We start from the raw sequence: 16,107 nt of genomic DNA on the forward strand, positions 1-16,107 counted from the left end.
GATATGTGAAAGATAACTTTGTAAAATTACTTTTAAAGTTATTTTTTATACCCCACATGGCTGACGTAAAACAAACATCCTCATATTTCAGTTGAAATCATTATCTTTTATACTTAGATGAATTTCCAACCAAATTATGTTTTAAGTCTTTTGAAAAAAATAAATAATTTTTTTTTAAAGTATAAGGATGGTGTCTTTAAAAATTTTCAAATTTTCTTATAAAAGAGTTTTAAAAATGACGTGTATGTCTTCATAGAGAGTTTCCTCTACTCAGTTTCTAAATAGATTTTTCACAAATTCTATACACCATCCATTATCTTATACTATATCTCCCATTTAAATATTATTTCATAACGTCTACTCAAAATTTTCTAAATTAATCTCACATTATTATTTCATAACATTTTCCCAATATTTTTCACATTAATTCCACACTACTACTCAATACGTTTTTTTCCTGCATTAACCAACTTCACATTTTCGCCTCTACCTGCCATTACTTATACGTTTTTTTTTTTGTCGGGATTAATCAACTTCACATTCTCATGTCATCTACTTATTTGCTAGCAATTGTATCTTTTCAGAATATATAATAGTGAACTTAATAACATGAGAAGTTTCTTCAACTTCTTCTGAATTGAGAGTACATATGTTTCTCTTGTTTACCTCTAGAATATATTTCAACTATTTATATGTGTCTTTTATTGTTGAATACTTCTCTTTTATAAATTACATTAATAAAATTGAATATATATTATTGATATCACTACTATATCAATAATCATTTGACAATTGGAACATAAAATTTGATATTGATTTTTTAAAAAATTCACTTAAATTTAAATAAATTAAAATATACCCGAGCAACATGCGGGTTAACATGTAGTAAGTTATAATTATCAATGAACTAATGTGTTTGTATTCCAATTGAGTACATAATAGTAGTTATAATGTGTTTTTTACGGTGCACGTTTATGTAGACTCTAAACCACGACAAAATTGATGATGTTTATTACTGTTTTTCAAATACTAGAAGGTTTTTGCTTTTTCATTGTTTGTTGCAAGAAGAACGTAGCTTATCTCTCAACACATTATAGCTTTATTTATTACATCTCCAACTCTAAGAGAAAGTCTGATCATGGAATGGTAAAACAAAAGAAACAAACAAAAATCTAACAGAATGATTAATTTAAGGTTTATGCCCTCATTTAGGAAGCATTGTTAGTACATTCTCCTTAAGACCAAAATGTTCCCCGTAGTAGATATATTTCATCCAATCAAAACTATTGTTGCCTATCAGGATGATATCGTTGAAGAACATCAACAACTTCTAAATGAGTTTGAACCATTTGCTTTTGGCACTCCTACACCTACATCACTAGTGACTTCCTCCAAAACATCTCCTAAAAATCAAATTATTGGAAAACACAATAGTGAAATAAGAACTTGATTTATATTCCAAAAATATGACAACAATGTGGCTACGACATCTCAAACATAGCCAAAAATCAATCAATGAAGCCAAAATAGAATAATCTCGAATTAATATCATAATGGAGGAACTTTCTCAACAACAAAAGATAAATTATCTCATTTCGACCATCAATCCAGATAAATTAATGAGCATGAAGAGAAGCTCTAAAATATTCGAAGATTACTCGTCATTGAACAATATCACTAAAGGAGTTTGATCATGAACGTATTGCTGCAGTTTTTGGAAATGGTTTATCAACATGTGTAGTAAATGAGTTTGAACCATTTGCTTTTGGCACTCCTACACCGACATCACTAGTGACCTTTCCTCCAAAACATCTCCTAAAAACCAAATTATTGAAAAACACAATGGTGAAATAAGAACTTGATTTATATTCCAAAAATATGACAACAATGTGGCTACGACATCTCAAACATAACCAAAAATCAATCAATGAAGCCAAAAAAGAATAATCTTGAATTAATATCATAATGGAGGAACTTTCTCAACAACAAAAGATAAATTATCTCATTTCGACCATCAATTCAGATAAATTAATGAGCATGAAGAGAAGCTCTAAAATATTCGAAGATTACTCGTCGGTGAACAATATCACTAAAGGAGTTTGATCATGAACGTATTGCTGCAGTTTTTGGAAATGGTTTATCAACATGTGTAGTAAATGAGTTTGAACCATTTGCTTTTGGCACTCCTACACCGACATCACTAGTGACCTTTCCTCCAAAACATCTCCTAAAAACCAAATTATTGAAAAACACAATGGTGAAATAAGAACTTGATTTATATTCCAAAAATATGACAACAATGTGGCTACGACATCTCAAACATAACCAAAAATCAATCAATGAAGCCAAAAAAGAATAATCTTGAATTAATATCATAATGGAGGAACTTTCTCAACAACAAAAGATAAATTATCTCATTTCGACCATCAATTCAGATAAATTAATGAGCATGAAGAGAAGCTCTAAAATATTCGAAGATTACTCGTCGGTGAACAATATCACTAAAGGAGTTTGATCATGAACGTATTGCTGCAGTTTTTGGAAATGGTTTATCAACATGTGTAGTGAATATTGATGCTCATGTTACATCACTTATATGCATAGAGGTAAATGAAATTTTTGTGTCCTTTTACTTTTATTAATAATAATAATAATAAATTATTATTATCACTATTATTATTACTATTATTATTATTGTTATTATTATTATTATTATTATTATTATTATTATTATTATTATTATTATTATTATTATGTTTTGTGAAACATCTTGTATTACTCATCTCTCTTAAAAATGTAAAATCATGCATATCCTTATTTAGGATTTATTTTTGTGTCTCTTGTTGCTTTCAAACTCAAAACTAATTCAAAAAGATTATGGCATGAAGTCAAAAATTGATATTTGAGTATTTTGAGACATATTAATATATGTCTTTGCATGTGAGTCTTATTTGTTGCTTACTTCTTTTATGAAATTGATCTCAAGTGTTTAAATATATTTTAAGCATAATAGGTAGAAATAGCAACAGTAAAAAAATATCACACACACTTACTAATAAAAGTAAGTTTGAACATGTGCCTTATTATTAATTTGTGTGTTTTCAAAAACTTAATGAAAAAGCTTTTTTAATGTGAGCAAATCTTTGGGTATATTTTTGATCCATTTAAAAAAATTAATTTTTGAAAATTATAAACATTATTAGCATAAGAATGTTTTGTAAAGAGAGAAATTATATTTGACATGATGTCACATTCTAGAGGTAAATGAAATTTTTGTGTCCTTTTACTTTTATTAATAATAATAATAATAAATTATTATTATCACTATTATTATTACTATTATTATTATTGTTATTATTATTATTATTATTATTATTATTATTATTATGTTTTGTGAAACATCTTGTATTACTCATCTCTCTTAAAAATGTAAAATCATGCATATCCTTATTTAGGATTTATTTTTGTGTCTCTTGTTGCTTTCAAACTCAAAACTAATTCAAAAAGATTATGGCATGAAGTCAAAAATTGATATTTGAGTATTTTGAGACATATTAATATATGTCTTTGCATGTGAGTCTTATTTGTTGCTTACTTCTTTTATGAAATTGATCTCAAGTGTTTAAATATATTTTAAGCATAATAGGTAGAAATAGCAACAGTAAAAAAATATCACACACACTTACTAATAAAAGTAAGTTTGAACATGTGCCTTATTATTAATTTGTGTGTTTTCAAAAACTTAATGAAAAAGCTTTTTTAATGTGAGCAAATCTTTGGGTATATTTTTGATCCATTTAAAAAAATTAATTTTTGAAAATTATAAACATTATTAGCATAAGAATGTTTTGTAAAGAGAGAAATTATATTTGACATGATGTCACATTCATCTTATTTTGCTTCCTTGTATGCGTTCATTCTCTCTAGTTCTAAATAATGAAAAGTTGATCTATTTATAATAGTAAGCATGATTATTTTCAAATTAAAATGTTACTTCTTGTGAAAGAGGATAAGGATTAAAGATGCATCTTACTTGTGCTATGGAACTTTGAATTATTAAAGGATACTAATTTCATAATATTCAGGGGGAGTTTTTTAAAAATGTTATTTTTCTTAAAACTAAAGTTATATATATTCATTTAAAGATTTTCATGTATGTTAAAATATCTTAAAAATATATTCATTGAAAGATTATATATATTCATTGAAGTTATATATATTCATTGAAAGATTTTCAAGTATCTTAAAAATATATATTCATTGAAAGATTTTCAAGTATGTGAAAATGCTTGCATACAATTATGTCATATTGATTTTATTATCATTATCCATATCTTGATTGCAATATAGACTAAAATGATTTTTGATCATCATACATGCTATGTTCTTTGTATTAAATAAAAAGTTGAAAGTTTTATATATGAATGCATTGATCAACCACATGATTTCTATGTGTAGTATATTCATGCTATTGCTCCCTGTATTTTTACTTCAATTTATATTCCCTAACATTTTTTATAGATGTCAAAAGGAGGAGAGAAATATATGATGTATATAGGATGAAAGTAATTAATGAAGAATGTTAAGAATTAATCTCTTGCATATGTTTAGGGGGAATTTAATTAGAATGATAAGAATTAAACTCTTACATGTGTTTAAGGGGGGTTTATTTACATATTTATGAACATTCTTCCATTTTATCTATATCCATATGTAAAACTTAAGTTTATTTCAAAAGATTTGTCATCATCAAAAAGAGGGAGATTGTTGAGGTAAAAACATTTTTTATGTATGTTTTAGTGACAACAAACCTTATGAAATAAATGATTAAGTTTTATGAATTGTGATCTACTAATGATTGTACTTGAGTTTTATTTAAGGAACATGAATTGTATAAGTGAAAAAGCAAGAAGCTATTGTAACACCCCAATTTCTCATTACCTTATTTTAAATAGTATAATGATACAATACTATTTTTTTTATATGAGTGTTAATATGTGTTCTAATTTCTCTAGGTGTGTCTTGTGTGTTTGTCTTAGTAATTGATTTAACTCATTACTATTAACTATATTTAACTTACAAAAATAAATAAAATAATATATATATATATATATTTAAATAAAATAATACAAGGAGTGAATTTGTGTTACTACACTAATTGTTACCTTTAACGCTAATAGAGTGAGTTTAGAGTAATAATAATAATAATAATAATAATAATAATAATAATAATAATAATAATAATAATAATAATAATAATAATAATAATAATAATAATAATAATAATAATAATAATAATAATAATAGTAATGATAGTAAATTAATAATGGTAAGGATTGAATATGGGCTAAGTGGAATTGCCCATTTTAGAGAACAAGGTCTGGCAACTAAACCTAGCATTACTGAAATATATATATACGTAAGTAATAGAACTTTGGCCAAGGGTTGCCGCCAGTCTGGGGATCTCATTCCAAGAAACATAATTTCTACAAGAACAAAAACAAATAAACAACCGACTTAAAATGTGCATTTTAACTGACTTAAAAAGGCAAAATTCTACTAGTGATTCCTCCTTACTAGTCAACAAGGTTGCTTGCAATCATCTGTTTCATAGTAATATGGGGTATGTATTCCTCTATTCCAATTTTTATTAATAATCAACCTGGATGATTGAATTATATTACTAGACATATGTTCTGAAGTTAATTTGTATCTAAAGAATTCATTTTATTTTAACTATAATTAAAAGAGATTTATCGTAAGCATCAATTTAAATAAATACTACTAATTTCATTACATATATGCTACGTGATTCTGCTTTAATTTAATCAAAATTATACATTATTTTATCTTACTACAATTATAAGTATGTTTTGTAGCAAGAATTGCCCTTTGCATTTTTTTTTAAAGTAACAGATTTGCCCAATATATTTTTATACGATTCTTGATTTCAATAACCTAATACAACTTTAATTTAATTCTGCATTTTTTTTTATATGACTTCGGTAACATAATTTTTATACGATTTTTGATTGCATGCTTTTAAATTATTCTCAATATAAGCATAAGCATGTATGGTATTAAATATATTTATGGGTTGTAGTACAAATAGTAAATAATTTATTTATTTAGATGATTTATTTATTATTTATTTATTTATTATTTATTTTATTATTTATTTTATTATTTATTTATTCATTTACTTATTTATTTATTTATTATTTATTTTATTATTTATTTATTCATTTACTTATTTATTTATTTATTATTTATTTTATTATTTATTTATTCATTTAATTATTTATTTATCATTTATTTTATTATTTAATTATTCATTTACTTATTTATTTATTTATTATTTATTTATTCATTTACGTATTTATTTATTTATTATATATTTATTTATTCATTTACTTACTTACTTATTTATTTATTATTTATTTTATTATTTATTTATTCATTTACTTATTTATTTATTTATTATTTATTTTATTATTTTATTATTTTATTATTTTATTATTTTATTATTCAATTACTTTTTTATTTATTTATTATTTATTTATTATTTATTTTATTATTTTATTATTCAATTAATTATTTATTTATTTTTTATTTATTTCTTCATTTACTTATTTATTTATTATTTATTTTATTATTTATTTATTCATTTACGTATTTATTTATTTATTTATTTTTATTTATTTATTCATTTACTTATTTATTATTTATTTTGTTATTTATTTAGTTATTTATTTAGTTATATATTTATTTATTTATTCATTTATTTATAGTAAGTAATTTATTTGTATTTGGTGGTTGTGTGGCTATAATTCCCACGCGGACTATTAGGGACGACGACTGACAAAGAAACGACCCGTTAGCAGATCAGATTCGTTGGACGAAATCTTCAGTCGAGGTAAGGGGTGAGATGAGGTTCGATTTTATGAGTATAAAATAACGTGAGATGAACGAGAATACTGAAATTCCCAAATGTTCATTCGGAGCTTACTACGTACAGTTAAGCCCTTTTGAGTAATAATAATTCATTAATAAAATATGAGTGGTAATAGTGAGGACTAAAATATAATTTAGCAACCTATAGAATTGCCGTGAATTTATTTATATCAAGATTGCATGTCGTATGATTTATGAATATTATGTTGATTGTTACTATGTGAATGATATGTATTGATATGTTCTTGCTACTTGAATGAAATTGTGATATTACTTGGATGTGCCACCTGTTTGATCTTTTATTTTGTGATTGACAAGACTGGATGATGCATTGTGAGTAGTGCAAACAAAAATATGGGATTTTATTGTGATTGACTGATATACATATATAATGATGAATGTTGTGAAGTCAAACTAAAATTTATTGAGTTGTGATATTAGAGTTAGAACTATTTTGTCATCATATAGGGAGGGTTTGACAAACTCAGTGATTCAGGGAAGTACAACTGAATGAGCCTGATCGTGGAGGGCTACAGTCGGACTGTAAGGTAAGACTGATAGACCTTGGGGGTACCTCTAGTGGGGAATTCCTAAGTGGATTAGTGGGTTATTCCCTAAGGCCGGGAGCTACCGTGCAACACAAGAGTACCCCAGTCGTCGCGTATATGTGTCTCGGGTTGAGTTGAGGGGATCTATGAGAACTTGGCCATTCATGAATTGTCCGTCCACTCTTGTAGTGGCATAGTATCAGGCCTCCTAACCAAGTACTTCAGAGTAGAATGGTACCAAATGATGAAGTATAGAGTATAGGACATGCATAGCATTTCATCATTGTGATTGTCTTATTGTGAATGAATTTGATGAACCGTTGATATTATACACTTGACTGCTTTTGAGGTTGTGATAATTTGATTGCTTGCGTGTTCTCCTCGTGTATTTTATACTGTTACATAATTTCGATACTCGCCCCTCGTTGTTTGTGTTTGGCATTTGCGATGGACGTAGACGAGTTGTAAGTTGCAAGTGATGACTAGTATCATCGGAGAGGCGGAATCCATCATGTCTTGGAGACCCTTATTATTATGCATTGTGTTGAAGTTATTTTGAGCATTTTTATTTTGGGAATCCCCTCTCTGATAGTGACATCGGGTTGGGACTACATTTGCACTTAATTTAACACATAAGTATGTGTACTTCAAAAAAGATTTTGTTGTCTGATATTGTGATTTCAGGTTGTTAAGTTTGATGGAACCCTTGAATTTATTCGACGTGTTTGTGATTATGTGATACTTTTTACCTTAAAAAAATGTTTGAAAGTTTATATTTATTTATTTGTTTCAAAATAATTTCATTGTTTAGAAAATAAGGAAATAAAAATAATTTTTTTGGGGTTTAGGGTGTCATAGCTATCCACTTCATCAAAGTGCATAAAAGTTGATGGCAAGATCATATTAAAATGAAGCAAGTTCATACAAATAAACGAAGAACATTATTCACATTTCCAAGATAACAAGAATGTTCATGTTCTTAAAGAAGAGATTGTTCCTAGTATTTACAATCTGTTTTATGAATTTCATCAGAAATATACAAGGATCATATCAGTAAAAGAATCTCTCTAAAGAACAAGGGCAAAAGTTATGCTTCATAATCTATCAAACAAGATCAATCTCTAAATTGATGGCTAAGATAAGCAAGTATAGAATGGACAAAAATGATAAAGTCACTACATCAATGACACACATACAAAACTGAAAGGTTTGGCATGTAACAGCTGTCAGAAGTTCAAAATCCAGCAAATCACTCAAAACATAAACAAAGATGTTTTGGTTTTCACACCATTAATCCAAGAATGTTCTGGTTTACAAAGAGCAAAATCTGTTGCAATTTAAGAACGATTTGGGCTACGAAAGTACATCTATCATTAGTATTCATTATAGAGGAATTTAATAATATAAACAAGATCGTTTTGAAAAAATTTGTTCAAAGCGGATCAACAAAGGAAAAGCAAAACATCAAGAACAAACAACAAGATCAATCTTTAGATTTATGATTAAAAATTACAGCAAGGACAATGTAAGAACAGAAGTGCGCCTAAGAGTGGGGGTGAATTAGGTGTTTAGAAATTTTCTTGTTTTTATAGATTTAGTGTTTGCTTTTTCTGATTTAAGATAGTGTATGGAAAAGATAAATGGCAGAAAAATAGAGAAAACAAAGATATTATCCTTGTTCCCCTTATAACCAAGGGTACATTCAGTCCTCTTGCACACCACAAGAGATTTTCCACTATTGTTAGAATAAGTACAAGTCCCACCCTAGGACCTTTGTTACAAACACTTAACAATCACCAATTTCTTCAATTTACAACACTTGAAGAAAGTACACCACTTTCTTCAATTTACAACACTTGAATGGTTTAGCAATATTGATTTTGACTTAGATCAATATGATATAATAGGTGATGTACAATGATAACAATCCAATATAATTTCAAGTACACTAGAGAACTTTTCTCAATGATATGAAAATGTAAAATCTGTACTTGAAATATAAAAGTGAAACTTTGAATAAATCAAAACATTTTAGAAAGTTTGTTCAAGGTTTGGTTGTAGGATTGGTTATGTTTGATATGAAGTTATGGTGTATTTATACTCCATAAGCATCTCTTAAGATTCGTGGTGTATTCGGAACCATTTTAGAATTGAAAAATTACATTGTTTCCAGGTGTATTCGACTACACCTTGTGTGTAGTCGAATACACATCCTTTTAACATTCAATTTTATTTGAATTTTGAAGCTTGTATTCGAATACATATTCTTGTATTTGAATACAGGTGTTTGAAGATGTTCAGATTTAGCTATTACTTGTCTGTATTCGACTACAACATGTTGTATTCGAATACAACATTGTATTTTGCCAAAAATATTATTTTCAAACATTATTTATATATTTTTACTTTTTGAAAATTCTTTTGATGCATATGCTGAAATGAAAGGTTCTCATGTCCATTTGAAATATACAAATATTAGATTGCATCATGTACCTTTACATTATAAAACTTCTAGCATATTTGACCATAGTTGTCTTTGATGTTTGACTTCTTTTTGAGCTTGCAACTTGATCACTTTCCTTGGTCTTTGTCTTCATCAAAAACATGTATTTTACATTCTCCCCCTTTTTGATAATGACAAAACCTTGTTGTTGTTGAGACTTCAAAATGTTTGATCGTTTTATTCTTTCTCCCCCGTAATACATGTTTACTCCCCCTTTGAGCTTAAGTTCATGCCATCATGTTTTAAACATTTTGGAGACCTACAAAAGTTTTTAACAACAACAACATACCAATTTTCTCCCCCTTTTGACATGATCAAAAAGAAGGAAAAACAACAAACAAGGTTTTGTCATTATCAAAAAGGGGGAGAATGTAAAATACATGTTTTTGATGAAGACAAAGACCAAGGAAATTGATCAAGTTGCAAGCTCAAAAAGAAGTCAAACATCGAAGACAACTATGGTCAAATATGCTAGAAGTTTTATAATGTAAAGGTACATGATGCAATCTAATATTCGTATATTTCAAATGGACATGAGAACCTTTCATTTTAGCATATGCATCAAAAGGATTTTCAAAAAGTAAAAATATATAAGTAATGTTTGAATTTGGAACGTTTTACCTCAATAGTTCCTTCATGTGTTACTTCAAGCGTATCCCAGATTTCGTTAGCTGTTTTGCAATGAGATATACGGAAAAATTCGTCCATTCCAAGTGTCGATTGTAACATGTTTTTGACCTTTTTATCAAACAACACTTTCCTTTTGTCATCATCTGTCCATGAGGATTTTATCTTTATTTCTTCTTTATTGTTGATGATTGTTTTTGGAACATAGGGACCATTTTCTACTGCATCCCATATATCATCTCCTTGTGCCTCAAGATATTCTTGCATGCGTATCTTCCAAAATTCATAGTGTTCACCAACGAAACATGGTGGTTTATTTCTACTACCACAATCTCTAAAAACTGGTTGTGCGGAAGCCATTAATAAGGATCGAGGAGCAAATTACCAGAACCTGCTCTGATGCCAATTGTAAGAACAGAAGTGCGCCTAAGAGTGGGGGTGAATTAGGTGTTTAGAAATTTTCTTGTTTTTAGAGATTTAGTGTTTGCTTTTTCTGATTTAAGATAGTGTATGGAAAAGATAAATGGCAGAAATATAGAGAACACAAAGATATTATCATGGTTCCCCTTATAACCAAGGGTACATCCAGTCCTCTTGCACACCACAAGAGATTTTCCACTATTGTTAGAATAAGTACAAGTCCCACCCTAGGACCTTTGTTACAAACTCCTAACAATCACCCTAAGATAGCACACCACTATCTTAGTTTACAAAACTTGAAGAAAGAACACCACTTTCCTCAATTTACAACACTTGAAGAAAGTACACCACTTTCTTCAATTTACAAGACATGAAGAAAGTACACCAATTTCTTTAATTTACAACACTTGAAGAAAGTACACCACTTTCTTCAATTTACAACACTTGAATGGTTTAGCAATATTGATTTTGACTTAGATCAATATGATATAATAGGTGATGTACAATGATAACAATCCAATATAATTTCAAGTACACTAGAGAACTTTTCTCAATGATACGAAAATGTAAAATCTGTACTTGAAATATAAAAGTGAAACTTTGAATAAATCAAAACATTTTAGAAAATTTGTTCAAAGTTTGTTCAAGGTTTGGTTGTAGGATTGGTTATGTTTGATCTGAAGTTATGGTGTATTTATACTCCATAAACATCTCTTCAGATTCGTGGCCATTAATCCAAGAGGTTTGATGAAGAAATGCAATGATCTGAAACCATTTTAGAATTGAAAAATTACATTGTTTCCATTTTATTTGAATTTTGAAGCTTGTATTCGAATACACATTCTTGTATTCGAATACAGATGTTTGAAGATGTTTAGATTTAGCTATTGACTTGTCTGTATTCGACTACAACATGTTGTATTCGAATACAACATTGTATTTTGCCAAAAATATTATTTTCAAATATTATTTATATATTTTTACTTTTTGAAAATCCTTTTGATGCATATGCTAAAATGAAAGGTTCTCATGTCCATTTAAAATATACGAATATTAGATTGCATCATGTACCTTTACATTATAAAACTTCTAGCATTTTTTACATAGTTTTCTTTGATGTTTGACTTCTTTTTGAGCTTGCAACTTGATCACTTTCCTTGGTCTTTGTCTTCATCAAAAACATTTATTTTACAGACAAAAATACCAACAATGCATCTCTACAAAAAGTAACATGCGTACAAAGCAGAAAAAACATGACACACAACAGCTGTCAAAATCCAGGACTCATACAAAACAAAAACGAATAATGTTCTGGTTTTACAAAAGAACATTCTGGTTATTCTCTTTTAAAGGCATAATTAAAACAGACAATTTTCCACATTCCAAACCACAGTTGAAAGAGTATCAAGACTGCTCAAATCAATGGTGAAGTCCAAAACTCGAAATGAGTTACCAAAAGAAGAAAACAACCTCAAGATTGATCTTCAAATTGATGAGTTGTGAGCAAGGACACAAGTACATTATACTTACAATATTATGTAAAAAGATCTGCATAAATTTGATTTGAAATAGTACCCACTGACATTTCACAACTCATTCACTCACTCATTCATGTTTTCCATCAAACCCAAAAGCAAGAACGTTCTAGACAACAATATAAAACACATGTTTAATTGCTTTAAAATATATCTAACATTTGGGAAGTTGTCCCCAACGACTATATTCAGTTTAAACTTAATATTCAAAGCCTTGTATCATCTATAAATTGAAGATCAATTGGAAGATGAAGGCAAGAATTCGGTTTACAAATCTACCAACACTTGTTCAAGTAATAACAAATCAAAAACTCTTCAAGCAAACTCCAACTCTCTTCACTATATCTTTGGATCATTATTTATTGAGTTTGTGTTTCATTTATCTCAAACAAGTGTCGAGAAGTTTCAAGATCTCAAACACTTTTATCATACACATCATTTATAACTCAAGTCTATATTTTATGTTAGATTGAGTATGTTTTTTAAAATCCTTTAACGGATGAAAGGTGATTGTAAAAATCAATGCTAGGTTGAAAGATGAAGATTGTAATTGATCAATGTGTGATCAAGAGGAAATGTTTGAAGGAGAACATTTTTGGTTCTGAAGCACATAGTAAAACTCTCACGGTTGTGAGGACTAGACTAGCCCGAGTTCGGTGAAACAATATACTTTTTGTGTGTGATCTTTCTATCCCTCATCTCCTTTTTATTTTTCACCTGCACAACACTAATCACTTTGTGAAGTTTTTATTGTTATATTCTAATGAAGAACGTTTTGCCTTTATCAAACCAAGATCAATCTTGAGTTAGTGTGGTTTATTAAAAGAACAACTCCGTAAAGAAAAAGAGAAAGCTCAAGCTATAAATGACGAACTTAGAAAGGTTGACAACTGCCCACTTTGTTGGCTCTTTCTAGTTTTATTGACCAACCTTAGAGATAACTAATAACGAGCTTTTAGCAATTTTAACTATCCAATTGGTAAATTAATAAACCAATTACACAGTTCTAATTTACAAACTTTGCTTTTTAAGGAAGTTAAAACAGACATATGTAACTTTCTTGAGAGTGCATGGGCTTATTTAAATGTCAGGTGACTAGACTAAAATGATAAAATTGTCTAAAGTGATGAGTAGTAGGCAAAGTTCGAAGCATAACTTCAGTTATAAAATTTCTGACATCTTTATGAAGATTACTTGATGTAAGTATTTGATATTTCAACTTCAAAATAATATAAATTGCATTTTTTATTTGAAATAGCTATACAGATTCGCTTCTCAAGTGGAGACATTGTCCTGTGAAAATTTTTCTACTAATTGTAACAGTTGAAAAGATAGCTTAATGGTGGTTAAGAATAATAAAATTGCAAAACAATAGGTTGATAAGTTGAAATTCCTCTTTTTGTAAATTTCACAGAACAAATAAAAAAAGTGTATATGTGTTTCTATTTCAAATAAAAAATGCCATTCATACTATTTTCAAGTTGAAATATCAAATGCTTGCTTCAAGTAATCTATCATAAATGTTAGTGCACTTTGTAGCTTAAGTTATGCTTAGAGCTATAATTGAATTATCTATATTTTCCAAATACAAATGAAGACAAATAAATCCCTTAAGCCCATTCAGTATATGGCAACCACCACGGTGGAAAACTTGCTTTCATTGTCTTGACCATTCTTACACTTAAATCAAGTTGTAGGAAAAATTGGTTATATGAAGAACATTAGTGAGGTTTAACTTGTCAAATAAGATAATTGTGCCAGCAATATCAGTTGCAATTTGATATCCATTAATTTAACATTCGGTGGTGTTTTTCTTATTATAAAATATTTAATAATTTTTTATGTAGTAATATTACAGTCTGTTACAAACAATTAAGTATTAAAATATGCGTCTACCATTGTCTATCAAAATTTGAGTTTCCTTGATTGTTTCAGTAAAAAAAAATTATATCAACAATGTCTTGATCAGTTTCATCGTGACTTTCAGTTTCGTCGTAACGATTTCTTTGAAAAATTGGACAAACTTGTGGAGTATAAGTAATACAAGTAGTTGCAGGGTTGAACATCAATTGTCCATAATTGTTAGTCACTAACCTGTATTTTAATTAAGTTCACTTTACTTGGTTGATATTTAAATTTAATTTTGTTTGAACATTAATTGTAATCTAAAATAGTTGGCACTGAACCTTCAAATAGCTTAGCTTTGGAGTTTTTATTGCTTCAGTAGCTTAGCTTATGCTCAACATTTTTGGCTGGTTTATAAGTTCAGATGTTATGGTTTTTAAATTAAATTGTTGCAGTGGTTCTGTTTTTAATTGAGGTCTGCTGTTGGAAAAGTCTAAAAGCATTCATAGTAATGAATTATAAAGAGATTTATAACCAATCAAAATCAGGATGGTATAAAATATTGCACAAAAACAATGCAGATCCTTCAGTCTTTATATGGTAAGATCGCGGCAGCAGCTAATGTTATCAAAGCATTTTCTCTTCTGGGATATGATATATAATACTGTAAGAGAACTTGCAATTTTTACATCCCACTGCATGTCATTGTATTTCTAACTCATTTCATTATGAATGTTTTATGTTTAATCGTAAAGTATAACTGTGATCCAAACTCTGCAATCATGTATATATGTATTTGAATACTTTGTGAAAACAAAAATATTATTACGAAGACTAAACATCTTTATTATTTCTCCATAAGATTAACTAATAATATAAAAGAAAGTTTTGAGGAATGACCTATTTTGGTAGGCTTGCATCATAAATTTCTAAGTTTGCATTTTGTGATATTTCATAAAATGGGACCGAATATGTGCTCTAATTAAATCCTTACTTCTATGACTTCCTATTACCTTTACATACACAATATATCACAAGGTTTAGGCGGTTGGCATGAGGGAAGGGGTGAGTTCAACCGAAGTTACCTCAATGGGAGGCACCAAGGAATTGAGTACCTATATGCATACTAGTCGAAATCGCATCCAAATCTATTGATTACCCGTTTCATCCACAGCTTAATACTCACACTTGATCCCGAGGAAAAACATATCTAAGTTAATTTCAAAACTCAATAGTATAAACTTTAGTAAAAATAATATTTCAACTCAACTAACACAATGTTGGAATCATACCATTATTTACATTCCATGACCTATAATTAGGGGTGTTTATGATACAAAAACTGAACTGAATTGGACCACATTAGTAGTTTTGTTTAGTTTTTGAAAACCATTTTCGAAAGAAGTTCAGTCGAGTTCTAAACTGGTTATAAATATAAACTACTTTAATATTATGAAGAAGTTTTTAGCTAAATTCGATTTCGAACTAGTTCTTTGGAAAAAGAACTTTGAAATTCTTTTGACAAAACAATATCGATTTTATTTTCGAGAAAACTTAATGTAAAAAATTTCCCAACAAAAAGTTTCTAATATTTTGCGAAAAAAAAATTTTGAAATTCTATTGGCACAAATTTTTCAATAAAAATGTGTTTCGATATTTTTTGGAAAAAAATGTT

This window comes from Cicer arietinum, chromosome 5 (assembly GCF_000331145.2).
Source record: "Cicer arietinum cultivar CDC Frontier isolate Library 1 chromosome 5, Cicar.CDCFrontier_v2.0, whole genome shotgun sequence".
NCBI classification, from domain to species: Eukaryota; Viridiplantae; Streptophyta; class Magnoliopsida; order Fabales; family Fabaceae; genus Cicer; species Cicer arietinum.